The sequence below is a fragment of the Canis lupus genome, chromosome 9, assembly GCF_048164855.1.
Source record: "Canis lupus baileyi chromosome 9, mCanLup2.hap1, whole genome shotgun sequence".
NCBI classification, from domain to species: Eukaryota; Metazoa; Chordata; class Mammalia; order Carnivora; family Canidae; genus Canis; species Canis lupus.
Window position 1 is genome coordinate 46,417,739 of NC_132846.1, and position 16,095 is coordinate 46,433,833.

General features: G+C 37.9%; 1 protein-coding gene across 21 annotated transcripts in view; it reads left to right on the forward strand.

Annotated features, from left to right (window-relative positions):
* Window positions 1-16,095, forward strand: part of SIPA1L1 (signal induced proliferation associated 1 like 1) — a 377,379-nt gene that overhangs the window by 54,078 nt on the left and 307,206 nt on the right. For 4 of the 21 annotated variants that reach the window (XM_072839140.1, XM_072839145.1, XM_072839146.1 and 1 more), the window contains one exon: window positions 9,023-9,112. The exons of the other annotated variants lie outside the window; for them this stretch is intronic. The gene's annotated coding sequence lies outside the window, so the exon portion shown is untranslated. The remainder of the gene's footprint in view (window positions 1-9,022; window positions 9,113-16,095) is intronic. 21 annotated transcript variants of the gene reach the window in all.

Consider the following 16,095-nt stretch of genomic DNA (forward strand, 5'->3'; position numbering starts at 1 on the left):
TAGCATGTCCCAATTTGGACTAGTGCCATTTTGAATGCCTAATAGCTACATGTTTTACTGCTTATGGTATTGGACGGTGCAAGTCTGGAACGGTATCTGGTCTTTGGTGGAAACCTGGCAAATATCTGTTACATGAAAGAAGAGAGGGCAGGGTGAGAGGGAGGAGGAAATGGCAAAACCTAAAAGACGAGTAAACAGAGGAACACTGACTTGTTTTGGGATGTCCTAGTGGTTTCTAATTAGAAAAGCAGCTGAATGGTGTTTCACGTTTTTAGTTTAAGACCATTTGCAAATGTGTTATCTTATTGATACATACTTTCAACAACACTCTTTAGACAGGTCAAGTTGTACCTCTCATCTTGTCTTTAATTTATGGGTGGCTTAGCTGAGGGTTAGCTAGGTTCAGCGAGTGTTTGGTTTAGCCAGGATTCAAAAGACCTGAGTTTTTTGTCTCAGGTCTTTTGAATCATCAGGTCTTTTGAATCCTCATGCAGTACTCTGTGCTCCTTACTGTGTACCTTCTCATTTGGCTTCTAGAAGGTGTGCTCGCATTTCCCTGTGAATACTAGTAGGCTCTTAGATATGGATAGATACTAAAGGATAGACAATCCAGAGCTACTTAAAAATAGTAAAGGTCAGAATTTAAGTTTTTTTTTTCCCTTTTTTTCTGTCTAAAGATTATTTATTTATTTATTTATTTATTTATTTATTTATTCATGAGCGATGCAGAGAGAGGCCAGAGACATAGGCAAAAGAAGCAGGCTCCCTGCTGGGAGCCCAATGTGGGACTCCATTGCAGGACCCTGGGATCACAACCTGAGCCAAAGGCCGACACTCCATCACTGAGTCGCCCAGGTGCCCCTTAAAGTTTGTTTTTAATTTAGAAATCAAAGATAGGACTGGGTACGATAGCCAGGAAGGTTATGTGTGTGGCTTTTCTAGGTGATAGGATCTTCTGAATGATACCACATAAAATTTGAGGGAAAAGATAGTTCATGGTATGCATACATGTGTTTGGCACTCTCCCTCTGCATAACTGTTTTATTTCTCAGATTGTTCTCTAGTAGGCATGTGTCAGGATTTTCTGTTCTAACACTTGGAAAAACGTCTTGTCTCTTTCACAGAGGGAAAGTGGCTTCACCAGCAATAATAACCCTCCAGTACTGTGTTACTGGATTTTGCAGCTTTCTGGTTTCTCAAGCCATTAAAATGGTTTTATTGTGCTTAATGTTTAAATAAAACCCTAAAACAGATAACTTCTGATATGATCCAGTTTGTTGTGGCTAAAAGGCTGAAGAGGAGTTGAGGTTAAATTCTAGAGCATCAGTATGATGTTATGGAAACATCTTCCTGGAGAGAAGCCAACACTGATCATCTTTGTATCCAAATTCTACTCTGCAGAGCGTAGCATGTTAGTCAGGTATTGATGCACAGTAAGTACTTTATCCAGGGTATTCAAATATTTGAGTTTAAGAGAAACAACTCTAGCTTACAGAAAACGGCAATGTGATTTTAAGGCTTTCCCACAGTCAGAAAATACTGCAAAATATTTTGTTTGCTTTTTCCCAATTTAAGATAATGTGCCGTGAATTTGAAAACAGCAATGCAAAAGTTACTCAGCAAAAAATGTATATGTAGGTCTTTGTCATAGCAAAAGCCACCACATAGATTTTAATTGATCCAAGCTGTAAGCAAGGAAGTTAATTCTGATTTATCTTGCATACTTGAGAAATCGTTTGTAAGGAATTTCCTACAAAACCACATGAATATCGTTACTACCAAGTATGCTAAGGATTTCAGTGTGGAGAGGTTCTACACATGATTCAGCTTCTCTTTTCATAGCCTAGGGAATGCCATGAATTCACATAAGTGGATTTTTAACATGACTGAAGCTGACCCTTTCTGTGCCAGGTTCCAGACTCCAGAGTTGGCCAAAGTCACACCTGCTCTTTTTTTTTTTTTTTTTAAGGTTTTTATTTATTTATTCACGAGAGACACAAAGAGAGGCAGAGACATAGGCAGGCTCCCTGCAGGGGAGTCTGATGTGGGACTCGATCCTAGGACCCCAGGATCACGCCCTGAGCCAAAGGCAGACGATCAACCACTGAGCCACCCAGGTGTCCCACACTTGCTCTTTTTCCAGCCAGCTAGCCTACCACCTGAGTGGCTGGGGAACCTGGAGGTCCTTCCTGCAGAAGGTGGTAGGATCTTGAATATACTTCGTGCACAAAGGATAGACGACTGAGGGAACGACAGCAGTTCCCAGACTCGGCTCAACCTCACAATCAGCCGAGGAGCTTCAGGACCCTAGAGCTGCCCAGACCTGTTTGTTTCACACCCAGGCTCCCATTACTACCTACATTTCAGCTAGGGTCTTAATTGCCTGTTGAAGAGCTTTCTTGACTTTGTAATCGTGGTGTGTCTTTTTTTTTTTTTTTTTTTTAACCACCATACCTGTTTATTAGTAATGATTTCTGATGAATCTCCAAAGTATTCAGGAAAGTTGGTGTGTTTCAGAGACAGGGAAACTTGGGTAAAAGGTGCAGGCTCCTCTGCTAGAAGTCCCAAGGGGAGCAGGCCCCTGGAATTGGGTAGTGAGTGGCACCTGGAAAGAAGGGGGCATGCAGGCCAACGCTTAGAGCTTGTAAGGGGAGAGAGAGAGATGGGGGTTGTGCATGGAGTCTTAGATGGTTCAGTGGGCTGCAGGTTTGACTCTGTAAACTGCATTTCTTCATAATTTGTACGTTTCCCTTTTGTCATTCTTTGTCATGGTAAGGAAGAGACTGTGTTTGATGGCCATCACTCAGAGAACCTTCCACTTCCTTTTAGATGGTTTTTGAGTTAGTACTGTTTGTAGGAAGTCTGGCATCTATTTAAAGTGGTAGTTTTTCCGCCACTGCTTTTATATTTTGTTGTTTTAGATACAGAAGGGTACTCTAGACTCAGATTTCTAGGAGATCAACGGGGGACAAGCTGGATGCTCCATGTGTCAGAAGACAGTATGGTTTCCTTTTTTGTTTGGTAATGACAGTATTTTGTGGCATGCTTCTTGTTAACTGCAGACTAAGGTATCTCTTAATTCAAAGAGTGGACTTTTATTTAAAGATTTTATTTATTTACTTATTTGGGAGAGAGCGAGCGAGCACACAAGCCTGACTCCCTGCTGAGTGCAGAGCCCCATGGTGGACTGGATCTCATGACTCTGGGATCATGACCTAGGCTGAAACCAAGAGTTGGTCGCTCATCTGACTGAGCCAGCCAGGCGCCTCGAGTGGACCTTTGTTTTATAATAATGTCTAGCTGTTCTCAGAGCCCTTCCATTCCTCCGCTTGATATGCTGAGTGCAGTGTGGTGGTGTCGGTGTGTATTTCATCGTTCGAAGGGCCCAGCTGGGGGCGTGAAAGACAATCGATGTTCTGTTGGAGCAGTGCAATCACTGACGCTGGCTTCTGATTTCCTGGTATTAGCCTGTAAATTCAGGTCCCTTCATGCCAGTCGTCAAGATGCAAAGAAGTAGATTAGAGAGTAAATGTAATTTTGGGGGAGGGTGGGAAGCACGGTTTGTAATATTTCTTTAGGACTGAACTCTGTTACCTAGCATTCCTTCTGCTTTACAACATTCACATAAGTATGACCATGAAAAAAACCAAAAAAACCCAAAACAGTCTAGGAACCTTTTCTGAAGCCTAAAGACTTAAAATGTCATTACAGTTTCATCCTAAATGACTTTAAACATCCAAATGTTTCCCTTAATGATTATGAAGATCTTTATTATAGAATATTTTGGAAACTACAATAGAGGGTAAAGAAGAAAATAAAGATGGCTCAGCAGTGACTCTTGTTAATATTTAAACCATCTCCCTTCAGGGTTTTTGTGTTATGTGTGTGAGAGTGAGGTGCAGACTGTTTTGTATCCTGCTTATTAACTTAATATTATGAACAATTTCCCATATAAATGATGATCCTTCAAATATATTGTTTTCCTTGGTTGTTTTGTTGCCCAGATATTTTCTTTGCTTTGAATTTCTGGTTGAAACACCACTCACTCAGGAATTGGCTCAGATGCTCTTCTGCCCCTACAATGCCTTTCCTTCACAGAGGAAGTTGAAAGAATCTCCACAGAAGGTTGATTTCAACACTCCTATCACGCTTATCATATCTTGCCTCATGTAATTTTTTTGCGTGCACATCTACTTCTTCATCTGACATTTCTTGAACCCTTTCTTTGGAATAGGGACTATACCAACACCTCATAATACATTGGTAATGGAAAATAAAAGCAAAATACCATAAGGTAGTTTTGTGCCGCCTTTGAGATACTGGTGCCTGGGCTGGGGATACAGAGCCATTATTCAAGTAATCACACAAATAAGTGTTAATTTATAATGATCATGAGTGATTTAAAGGAGAGGTAAACAGTGCTTATGAGAATAGTTCAAAGGAAGAAGGACAAGGTGTTTTATTTGACCAAGGATTTATTTTATTTATTTATTTTTTTTAAAGATTTATTTATTTATTTATCATAGACAGAGAGAGAGAGAGAGAGAGGCAGAGACACAGGAGGAGGGAGAAGCAGGCTCCATGCCGGGAGCCCGACGCGGGACTCGATCCCGGGACTCCAGGAACGTGCCCTGGGCCAAAGGCAGGCGCTAAACCGCTGAGCCACCCAGGGATCCCCCTGACCAAGGATTTAGTCTGATCCAGGTCTTGCACTTTTATAAAGGTCTGTGCGATCGAGAGCTACCTTGTCCATACCAAGAACCTGATGTGGTTCAGTGCTCTGCTGTGGTTGGAGGGCACTGGGGTCCTTTGTGATCAGCTCTGACCAACAAGAGTGCATTGTAAGGTGGAGAAGATGTTAGAAAGGATTTCAAATGAGGCCAGGTTAGAAAAATTGTAGTAAGTGATTCTGAGGAAGAGAAGATGATACAAGGAGGACATTTTAGTTAACATTCTAGTTGTTGCCCAATATGGAGCCATTTATCATGATACATAGAAGGGATTCCAGTAGTTGATGGGAAATGAGACTGTTCTCCTGGTTCACCCATCTCCCTGCCCAGCAACCCCTCCTATTTCCACTTTTCAGAAGCTTGAGGACCTGAGGGAAAGCTGTGACTCCCAATAACTGGTATCTCCTGAGCACAGGCTCCTGCCGGCAAACACTATAGGACATAACACAGAGGAAGAAGTCTGAAGGCCTTAATAATGGCAGAAGGCTATCTTGCTTCCTCTGACCCCCTCCTCCTTACTCTGTCACTGAGCCTTGTTTATCCCAGTGATGGGGAAATTTCTTGCGTAAGATGATTTCTTGTCCTTGGTGCCCTTACTGTTTCTTTTTCTTAAGCACTCCTCTCTCTTGCTAAATAAAAATTTTTTAATTCCGTTTTTAGGACTAGCTTAAAAGTTACCATCTGTAGAGTTTTTTCTGGTTTCCTAGAGTTAGTTACTTTAGAACACATACCTCTATTATAGTATTATTGGAATTTTTTATCTAGTTTCTTAGCTTGCTCCTTTGGATTGTAAAGTATTTGGGATTTTGTATTCTCTTTGACTTTTCAGTACCTGAAAGGCACTCCATAAGTGGCACATCTAGGGTATTCAGTAACTTGTGAGTGAATGAATTTCTTTTTATTAATTAATTAATTAATTAATTATTTTAGAGAGAGTGATCATGTGTGCATGGTTAGGGAGAGGGAGAGAGAATCACAGGCAGACTCCTTATTGAGCATGGAGCCTGATGCCAGGCTTGATCTCACAACCCTGAGATGATGACCAGAGTCGAAACCAAGAGTTGAACCCTTAGTGGACTGTGCCACTCAGGATCCCCATGAGTGGATGAATTTAACTCACATTTGCTTTACCGTATTGATACCTTACTAGGGCTTTGCACTTAACAAATGTGCGATAAATAGCTGAGCTTTTTAATTGGCCAGTTCGCACCGTGGAAGGTCAGGAGTACGGTTTTCTTGAATTCTTTATTAAAGATGATAAACATATAAAGATATGTTCCAAATAAAATTGAATGTACACTGTGGGCGACTCAGGAACATACTGTATTCTAATATGATGTAGAACACGTAGTTTGCAAAAGCTGATTTAAAACTGATCATGCTCATGTGTGCAGGAATTGCTTGAAAAGGATCTTGGTAGTTCATCAGCACCAGTAGTCTAGTTATTCAGGGCTGATGAGACCCTGGGAAATCTGATATGCTTAAACAGAAATATCTGAACATTGATATCTACTGGAAAATCAGTTGTTAACAATCAGAAATGTATTTCTTTTCTTTTTTTTTTTTTTTTTTTTCCAGAAATGTATTTCCAAGGAGAAAAGTATTTTATACTGTGTTAAGAGAATCCTGTTCCCAGGTGATAGATAACTAGGGCAGGGTTGTTTCTTCCACTGTGGCCAAGTTCGCTTTATGCCACTTCACTTTTACAAAAGACTATATTACTACCTGTTTTCACTAACCGAAAGAAATCCAAAGAGGATTTTCGCTTTTATGAAATGGTAATTGTTTTTTTGCTTTACGTTGTTTTGGCTTATGAAAGGTCTCATAAGAATATTCTTCTTTTGGGTAGCAAGAGAAATCTATATTACTATCTTCAGAAAGCTTCCTGGTGCGTATGTGGCATCAAAGCTGGCAAGGATAGACAGAGTTGCCGATACTCCTATGGGTGAAGCATAGGACTTGCTGCGTGAGTTTTTTCTTTGTTTCTGCCAACATACCGTCCTAGATTTCTTCAGAGAGTTGTTCTACTGGGCACAAATCCTTTTTCTCAGCTTCTGGCTGATTCCAATAAAAATAGGGTGTACCTTCCCCTACTATTCTAAATAGTTTCAGTTCCTCTGTTCATGAAATTATATCGTACTCCTTTCCAAATGTTGATTCATTAACTGCAATCCTCTGTAAGGGACTATTACTTTGTCGATAGAGATTTTGTAAATTGGTTTAAGTTATGAGAATATGGTGCTATCAATCTCTTGTTCCATTGCTACCCTCTGGACTTGATGATTGATACCCAGTTTTTTGTTTATAAGATAGAACTTTCTTAATTGAGAGAATTTCTCTGGTGTGATTATCTCCCTCTACTCAATTTTTTTCTCTTATTCTCTACCTCCCCAGCTATATATGTCCTTAATTAAAATGTTTATTTAAAATCAGCAGTGGATAAATGACCTTTGTCCAAAAGCAAACTATTCAACTGCATTATTTGAATTTAGTGATTTTGGATTCAGGTTTGATTTAAATGATGTGGATTTATGTTGCAAAAAAACCAAACCTTTTAGGTATTCCTGATGCTGTAGTTGAATAATATACTCAAAGCATCTTCTAAAGTTAATTTTCTCACTGATTGATTTAAGAGGACTTCACCTGATGAAGCAATAATTAGAAAGATAATATATAAAAATTGTAATTTATTTTGCTACTAACTCACAAGAGAAAACTATTAGAACTCTGTAAAAAACTACTTACATTTTCAATTATAGGTACAAAATTTGGGGATATTAGTCATGTTTTATAATTGGGATGCATTGTATGATATGATGCTTTGGAAGTACGAAAGGGAACACACAAGGGCATAATTAGAGCCAAATGTGCACTTACATTGGTCTCTTAGAGACAAAGCCTGGATAGGCCCCTGGGGCATTTTTCTTGAAAAGAGTCCTTGATGATCCATAATGTCATCAAATTAAAAAAAATACAACTGACTCTTGAACAACATCAGGGTTAGGAGTGCAGCCCCCCCCCAAGTTGAAAATCTGAGTATGAGTTTTGAATTCTTAAAAATGTAACTACTAATAGCCTACTGTTGACTGGAAGGCTTACCGTTGACCTAAATTAGTCAATTAACACATATGTTGTATGTATTATATACTGTATTCTTGCAATAAAATAAGCTAGAGAAAAGAGAATATTGCTAAGAAAATCATAAGAGAAAATACATTTACAGTGCTGTACTGTAATTATTAGAAAAATAATCTGTGGATAAGTGGACCCATGCAGTTCAAACCCATATTATTCAAGGACCAACTGTATACTTCAAATACTGTCAATAAAGTAGATTTGACATATAATAGTAAAGAAAAGTATACCTAATTTTGAAAGTGTGAAATTGTCAGGCACAGAACATATGCTAGTGATTTTGTTTTATATTTCCTTGTACTGGCAGAGGCCACTACCCTCTTTGAATTTTATGTAGGCCCATGCTATGATTGTTAATTTCCTCCAACATGATATAATGAGCCAGGCTTTTGGATTGACATTTTATTTATTTATTAAAGATTTTATTTATTTATTCATGAGAGACACATAGGCAGAGACACAGGCAGAGGGAGAAGCAGGCTCCCTATGGGACCTGATGTGGGACTCGATCCTGGAACTCCAGGATCAAGCCCTGGGTGGAAGGCAGATGCTCAATCACTGAGCTACCCAGGTGTCCCTGGATTGACATTTTAAAGTGATGTGAGCTGTCCTGCTGTGGACTGCACTAAGATTCCTTTCACTGAGACCTCTTCCTTGCACTCTTTCCCTAAGACCCAGACTGTATGAGCACTAGGGTCATTTCCCTTGGCCCAGGTGTGGAGAGATTTATGTTTATTAAGCACTAATTATGTGCTAGATATTTGCTAGATACTCTACCTATGTTATTTCAGTTAAAGCCTTTTTACAACTTCAAGATTAAAGAATTAGTCTATGCATTTCAGTCATGGAGTAATAACTTATCCAGGGACCCACTAAAGGAAAGTCTGAAACTTGGCTTCCCCTCCAGGTCTGACAGTGGAGCCCATGCTTTTTCCACTCTACTGTGATAACCTGTATTTTGCGGGAAGAGAATTTAGTGGCTTGGAGAACATTTCTTGCTTCCTTTCTCCTAAGCTGCCAGGATCTCTTTTGGTATACCTAAGCTGTGCCATCATTATTATTAAAAATAGTTATTCACTCATCCACCAGCCATCTAGCCATTCATCCATTCATCCACACATCTAACAAATATTTATTGAGTACTTATATTGTGCCAGGTGCTGTTTGAGAACCTGCTGATAAGCTGGTTACCAAGCCCTCTCTGCCTTATGAAGCTTATACCTGATTATCCAAAGACTCATTATACAGTGAGTATGGGGTGGGAAAGAGGGTCTGCTTAGCCCAATGTTAGACTTCTAGGAAGCCCTCAACAAGTGTGTTTCTTTTGCCCCACTTCTTTTTACCTAATTTTTATGTGCCTGGTCACATATTGCCTCTTGTTTGTTCATTTATGGTTGTACTTTGAATTGTTGACTTGGGTTTGTGTTTTTCTCAGTTCAGGATCAGCCTGTTAATCTTTAGAAACCAGCATGTTCTGCAAAGAGATTTCATCTAAATGGTCAGTTACTGATTTTGAATATTAAGAAGGTAGTATGGGATATAAACTTTCAATTATGAGACAAGTTCTGAGGATCTAATGTATAACATAGTGACTGTAGTTGAGTAACACTGTATTGTTTAATTGAAAAGTTTTTTTTTTAAAAGGTAAATATGTGAAGTGATGATTGTGTTAATTAACTTGATGGAAGGAATCATGTCACCATGTATACATATATACATATATCACATCATCTGTTGTACACTGTAAATACCGTATAATTTTTTAAAGATATATTTATTTATTTGAGAGAAAGAGTGAGAGTGGGGGAAGGGGCAGAGGGAGAGGGAGAGAGAAAAACTCTTGAGCAGGATTCCCTGCTGAGCATGGAATCTGATGCAGGGCTCAGTCCTATGACCCATGAGATCTTGACAAGACCTAAAACCAAGAGTCAGAAGCTTAACCAACTGAGCCACTCAGGTGTGTGTCCTAATTTTATTTGTTGATAATACTTCAAAGCCAGAAAAAGGCAGTATGATAAAAATGATGAAATTTTTTGCTAAAATAGTACCTTTTTAGTTCTTATATAGGCATTAATCTTAACTACATTGTATATGTATACTTTTTATTTAATTGATTTATTTATTTGAGAGAGAGTGTGCGTGCATATGTGCACAAGTGAGGGGGGAGGGGCAGGGAGAAGGGAAAAGCATCTTCCCTGCTGAGCAGGGAGCCAGATATGGGGCTCCATTCCAGGACCCAGGGATCATGACCTGAGCGGAAGGCAGATATTTAACCCACTGAGCCACCCAGGTGTCCCTGTATGTGTATACTTTTATATTGTATTCAGTGTCATTGTTAATAATTTACCATATATTATTTTGCATGTCATTTTAAAAGATTTATTATATTTTACAATGTGAGGTAATGAGTTAATGCCAAAACTCATTAACTGGAGCATGAAACTTAGATCCTATTATGAAATTCATTGAGCAAATGTTACTCATTGTGGAGAATCTTGACTTAGTCCTATTTTTGGAATGTTTCTTTTATACATTATCTTGTATCTTTTGATAAATTTAAACTATTTACTGACAGATTTTCATGTGAAATTAAACTGACACATTTCAACATGCTCCTTTAGAGCTGAGTGTTTCTTGAACTGGTCTCTGCTTGGCTACTGGATGACTTTAGACTGTGGTGAAGATAAATATTAATAATCTCAAACATTACTTAATGTAACTTTAATAAAAATATTATTTTTGAGAATAGCATAGTTCATTCCATGGAGGCACAATTTCTTATTTTGGTTCCACTTTTCATTATTGTTACATCTGATTGTTTTCCAGGAGGTGTCAGTTTTATGTCCAAGTCTTTCTCACATTCCTTCATTTCTCAATCCCCACTCTCCTGGTTCAGGCCCCAGTCATCACTCACCTAAGAAGTTGCAACAGCCTTGTTACTAGTGTTTCCTTATTCAGTGTCCTTCTTCTTTCAGGGCTCTCTTCCATATTATTGTTGAAGTTTTTTGGGGGGGAAAAGGAAAAAATACATAAATGCGTGTGTGGGGCACACATACATGGAGGCACATTTGTTTCTGATTGTGACGAGCCCTCGTGAATCCCCTGTAGTTCCTCTCTGCCTACAGGGCAGTGGAAGCTCCTTAGCAGGTTGTTTGAAAACTTTGTGGAGTAGTTCCAGCTTTCTACCACCAGCCCCTCTGTCCTTCTCCGTGCTCTTCCAGTTGGTTCCAGCCAATGAATGACTTTCTTTGCAATTTGGTTGTTAGTGGTGCTTGGTTGGCATTATTTGCATGTACACTATTCAGTCTTTCTTTTGTCCAGGTAGCCTTTTAACTGTGAAAGCCACTAATTTATCTTGTTTGAACACCTCACCTAGGGGCACCACAAGCCAGTTCTGCCATCTAAGGTAGCTGAGTTTGCTTTATGTGCTTTGTAAGATGTGAAAATTTTTTTCTTGAAAGCCTATGGCTTTAATGGAATTAAATAATTGAAATTTAATTTTCATTCTTTAGACTGACTGATTTGTTGAAGGTTTTTATTTTCCAATTTAGGCACTACCTGAAAATTCTGAACTATTTTTTACTATTACATTTTCATATTTATCATTAAACTTGTAGCATTTTCTTTTGTAATAGTATTCATAGCTGCAGGAGGTGATGGGTGTTAACTCAAATTATTGTGCTGATCATTTTGTGATATATACACATTTCAAATCATATGTTGTATACCTTAAGCTAATATAATTTTATATGGCAATTTGATTTCAGTAAAACTGGGAGGAAAAACCAAACACACTTGCTCACTCTGCTAGCCTACCTCTCCTTGTACAGTGAACATAACAAAAACTTTGTAAGTCATTAGCATCAGCATAGATTAAAAAAAAATACTCCTACTTCCTTGGCCTGATAGAATTGCAAGTCATTCCAAGTTCAGCTGAATGCTTCTCAGTATTTGAAGGTGAGTATTCACACTATAGCAATTCTGAATGACATGCCCTATGTACATAACTGACAGGATGACGAGATTTGCTAAGTCGTATTTGTAATTGCATAGTGATGGATCCCCCACAAGTTCATGGATGCGTGTTGAGGGAGGCATTTGGTTCCCTGGCTTTGAGGCCAAAGCTAGATGAGACACTGAATTGATAGTAAAGCCAGTCTAGCTCCAGTGGCTCTCAGGGAAAATTTCTATACGGTCTTTAGAGTTTAAGTTTTTCTTCATATGTTTGATATTTAAAACCTGTCTCCATGGTTTATACTCTTTGTTTACTCATACACCATGGGCATTGCAGCCTTTTCTGTCTTTATCCTCTATTTCCAACCCCTCATTGATTTTCCTCCTCTTTTTTGCCCTTATTTGTTATTCTTCCCTGATCCTATTGAGTTGATCTTAGAAGCTTTATGTTCTTTTGCCATTTCTTGAGGTAGAACCTGTCAACACTTCGGCTTTTATTTTTGCTGTTTTTACTGTCCTTACCATGATTTGAACTGTTAACTTTTTGAGAGGAAAGTCTGCCACTGGGACCTTTAGAGTTCTGCAGCTTTTGGAAACTCAGAGCCTTATACTCAATTGATGTTTAGGAACTGTTTGAATTATACAACAGAGAAAGTAGTCAATAAAATTAAAAGCCTACTGAACATGAGAAAATATTTGTAAATGGCATATCTGATAAAAGGTTAGTATCCAAAATATTTAAAGAATTTATACAACTTCAAAAAACCCCAACTAGTCCAGTTAAAAAGTGACCAGAAGACATAAATAGACATTTCTCCAAAGAAGACTTACAGATGGCCAACACATGAAAAGATGCTCAAACGTCACTAATCATTAGGGAAATGCAAATCAAAACCACAGTGAGATCTCACCTTATGCTTGTCAGAATGCCTAAAATCAAAAACACAAACAAGTGTTGGTGAGGATGTGGAGAAAAAGGTCACAGTTCACCCTTGTGAATGGTGGTTAGGAAGCAAACTGAAACAACCACTGTGGAAAACAGCATAGAGATTCCTCAAAAAATTAAAAATAGAGTTAGTTAGCATATGATCCAGTAATTTCACCAATGGGTATTTACCTAAGGCATATGAAAACTTGAATTCAATAGATACATGCTCCCCTACGTTTATTGCAACATTATTTACAATACCAAGATATGAAGTAGCCCAAGTGTCCATTGACTGATGAATGAATAAAAAAGTATATATATACACACACACATACACACAACGGAATGTTAGTCATAAAAAAGAAGGAAATCTTAACATTTGCAGTGACATGGATGGATATAGAGAGTATAATAACTATGTGAAATAAGTCAATCAGAGAAGACAAATACCATATGCTCTCACTCATATGTGAAACTTAATAAACAAAACAAGCAAGCAAAGGAAAAGAAAAGAGAGAGAGATAGAGGACATACCCAAGAAACAGGCTTTGCTATAGAGAACAAACTGATGGTTACCAGAGGGGAGGAGTATGTGCATTGAGTAATATATGGAACTGGTGAATCACTATATTGTAACTAATATGAAACTATGTTAACTAACTGGAATTAAAATTTTAAAAGAAGTGTATTTACTTAAATACTTGTTCTTAAGTACAGCAAGTAATTGCACCTTGGTTAAAGTGACTTGCTTGGTTGGTGAAGGTACAGCTAGGTCTTAGCTTTTATTGAGACTATGACAAGTGTAACTTTCGTTTTTGAGTGAGGAGACATGGTTGAAACTTCCTTTGTCATTTAGCTCTAACTCTGAGTGGTGCTAGTAACCTGTTCTTCCATGAGTTCAAGTCCTGCGTCAACTGTGAACTTCTGCTTTTCTAGAAAGTTTGTTTCATTATTAACTGAATGTTTTTTACATTCTAGTGAAGGGAAGAAGGGGCAGTTGATTATCTAGTTGCATTATCCACCCCATCTGTTTCCTGTATATGACAGTAATTTCCACCTCGTGCCTTTGCCCATGGGGTCAGAAGCACATACAGATGTGATTCTGGTTCTTTCAGTGAAGAGAAAGTTAACTACTCAACTTTCTTAAGATCTGTTTGCTTTTTTTCAGGCCTCAAGCTTGTCATTAATATATTCTCTTGTCACTTTAATACCAAAAGTGACTTTTCTAGTGTGAAGAGTAGGTGGCACACTTTGTAAGGTGCTCGAGCCTGTGCTTTCCTGTGGGAGATTAGGACTGTCTGTTCTGGAAGTATGCTATTTTGAGAGGTAAACCTATTATTTTCATTTTAGAAATGGATTCGAGGCATACACATAAAACATCTTGGGATTTATGACTAGTTTGGCATCATTGCATAAATAAATTTTAATTTTTTTATTCTATCATATGGGAACTTTTCTGAATTCATGCTTCATGCTTCAAAGGAACAAACTAAATATTAGGGATTGTTTGGTATTCATGTCAACAGTGGCTTCATTGGGTGGTAAAATGTCACAGGTTGGGCTGAAGAGATGTTGAGATGGTGTGTGTGTGTGTTTTAACTAATACAAATATACTAAGAGGAATGAGTATTGTATTGACTTACAGATATTAAACCTTATTACTTTTCTTAATTTAAAAATATTTCAAGTAGACTTTTATATAATACTCTCTTCATCAGATCTTAACCTTCTGCCATATTTGTGTGAGATCATAAAACATTTTGGAAAAAGTTGAAGGCTCCCCCTTTCTCTAATCCCAGACTGGTTTCTTTTGTTGGAATGTACATTATTTGATGGCTTTTAAAATAAATACTATATTTCTGTCAGTTTACCCAGTAAGTAGTTGAGTGGTGGTTTCCATTAGGGAAATGAAATTTATACCCCTCCCATCTGCAGGTTATGCTTATACTTCTTCTGAAGAGGTTTTAGGGAGAGGATGTGGGGTCAGTGAACGAGATGAGAAGTATATATATTTTGGAAAGTAAATTTGACTAAATGTGAGCATTCACATCCTGGTTAGTTGTTTAGTTTAAATGATATTTCAGAGTTACTAAGTCATTTCTTCAGATTAATTGTTAATCTGCTCAAAGGCCTGGATGGTCACTAAAACGGAATTGTTTTCTGTGAAGATTTTGTCCTATAGGTTCTAAGCATGTTTTCTTGCGTTTCATGAACTTGGTTGGTTTTGGCTAATTTTCCTTTATGTTTTTTTTTTAATATTTTATTCATTTATTCATGAGAGACAGAGAGAGAGAGAGAGAGGCAGAGACACAGGCAGAGGGAGAAGCAGGCTCCATGCAGGGAGCCCGACGTGGGACTGGATCCCGGGTCCCCAGGTCGTGTCCCGGGCTGAAGGCGGCGCTAAACCGCTGTGCCACCTGGGCTGCCCTCCTCTAAGCGTTTCATCCAATTTACAGAATTCTGAATATCTGTCTCTTTTACTTCTTTTTTTTTTCTTGTGGAAGTATGATACAAAAATCGAAAGCTATTTATTTTTCCTTAATGCTATCGCAGTCTGGTTTAATTCTGTGGCAAAGTTTTCATTGTTCAATTTTCATTCAATTCTGGATATGTTAAACTTGTATCATGTTTTCGAATTGAAATTGAGTTTTGATAGGTTCCAGAAGACAGAGGGAAAAAAAATTACTAAAAAGTAGGGCTTGTGTGTGTGTGCGTGTGTGTGTGTTTTACCATTGCTTGTATATCATAATTAAGGAAAAACTAGGAAAATAGATTAAAAAAAGACTGCCAGTGATCCTATCACTCATATATCTTAATTTTTTTTGCCATATACCTTTACAGGTTTTTTTTTAAAATAACGTATTTTAATATATAGTTTATCATATATATTTTCATTTAATATTATAAACAGTAAAGTAGTAATTTATAAGTAATTCCTAAGTTGCAATTATTCTAAACACTATAAGGTGGAGGTTATGTAATACAGTAGTAGGAACACAGGCTTTGTTTCAGATGGATTTAGTTTTGGGTTCCTGCTTGTTTCTACTATTAAGTTAACTGTGTTACCTCGGCAGTTATTTAACTACTCTGTTTCCTCAAGTGAAAAAATGTGGCTCATAATAACCATCTTGCAGGGTTATTTAAAGATTAGATGGAATAATGAACAGCTCGTTCATATTGTGCTGGGAACACACAGTACATATTAACTTATTATTGGAGGTTACATGACAAGAACAAGAATATTAGAAAAGGATTGGTTGTCTTGGGTTTAAATTCTAATGCCATCACTTTTTAATTTGCTTTGGGCAAATTGAGCTTTAGGACCTCACTGATTCCTACTTGTATTCC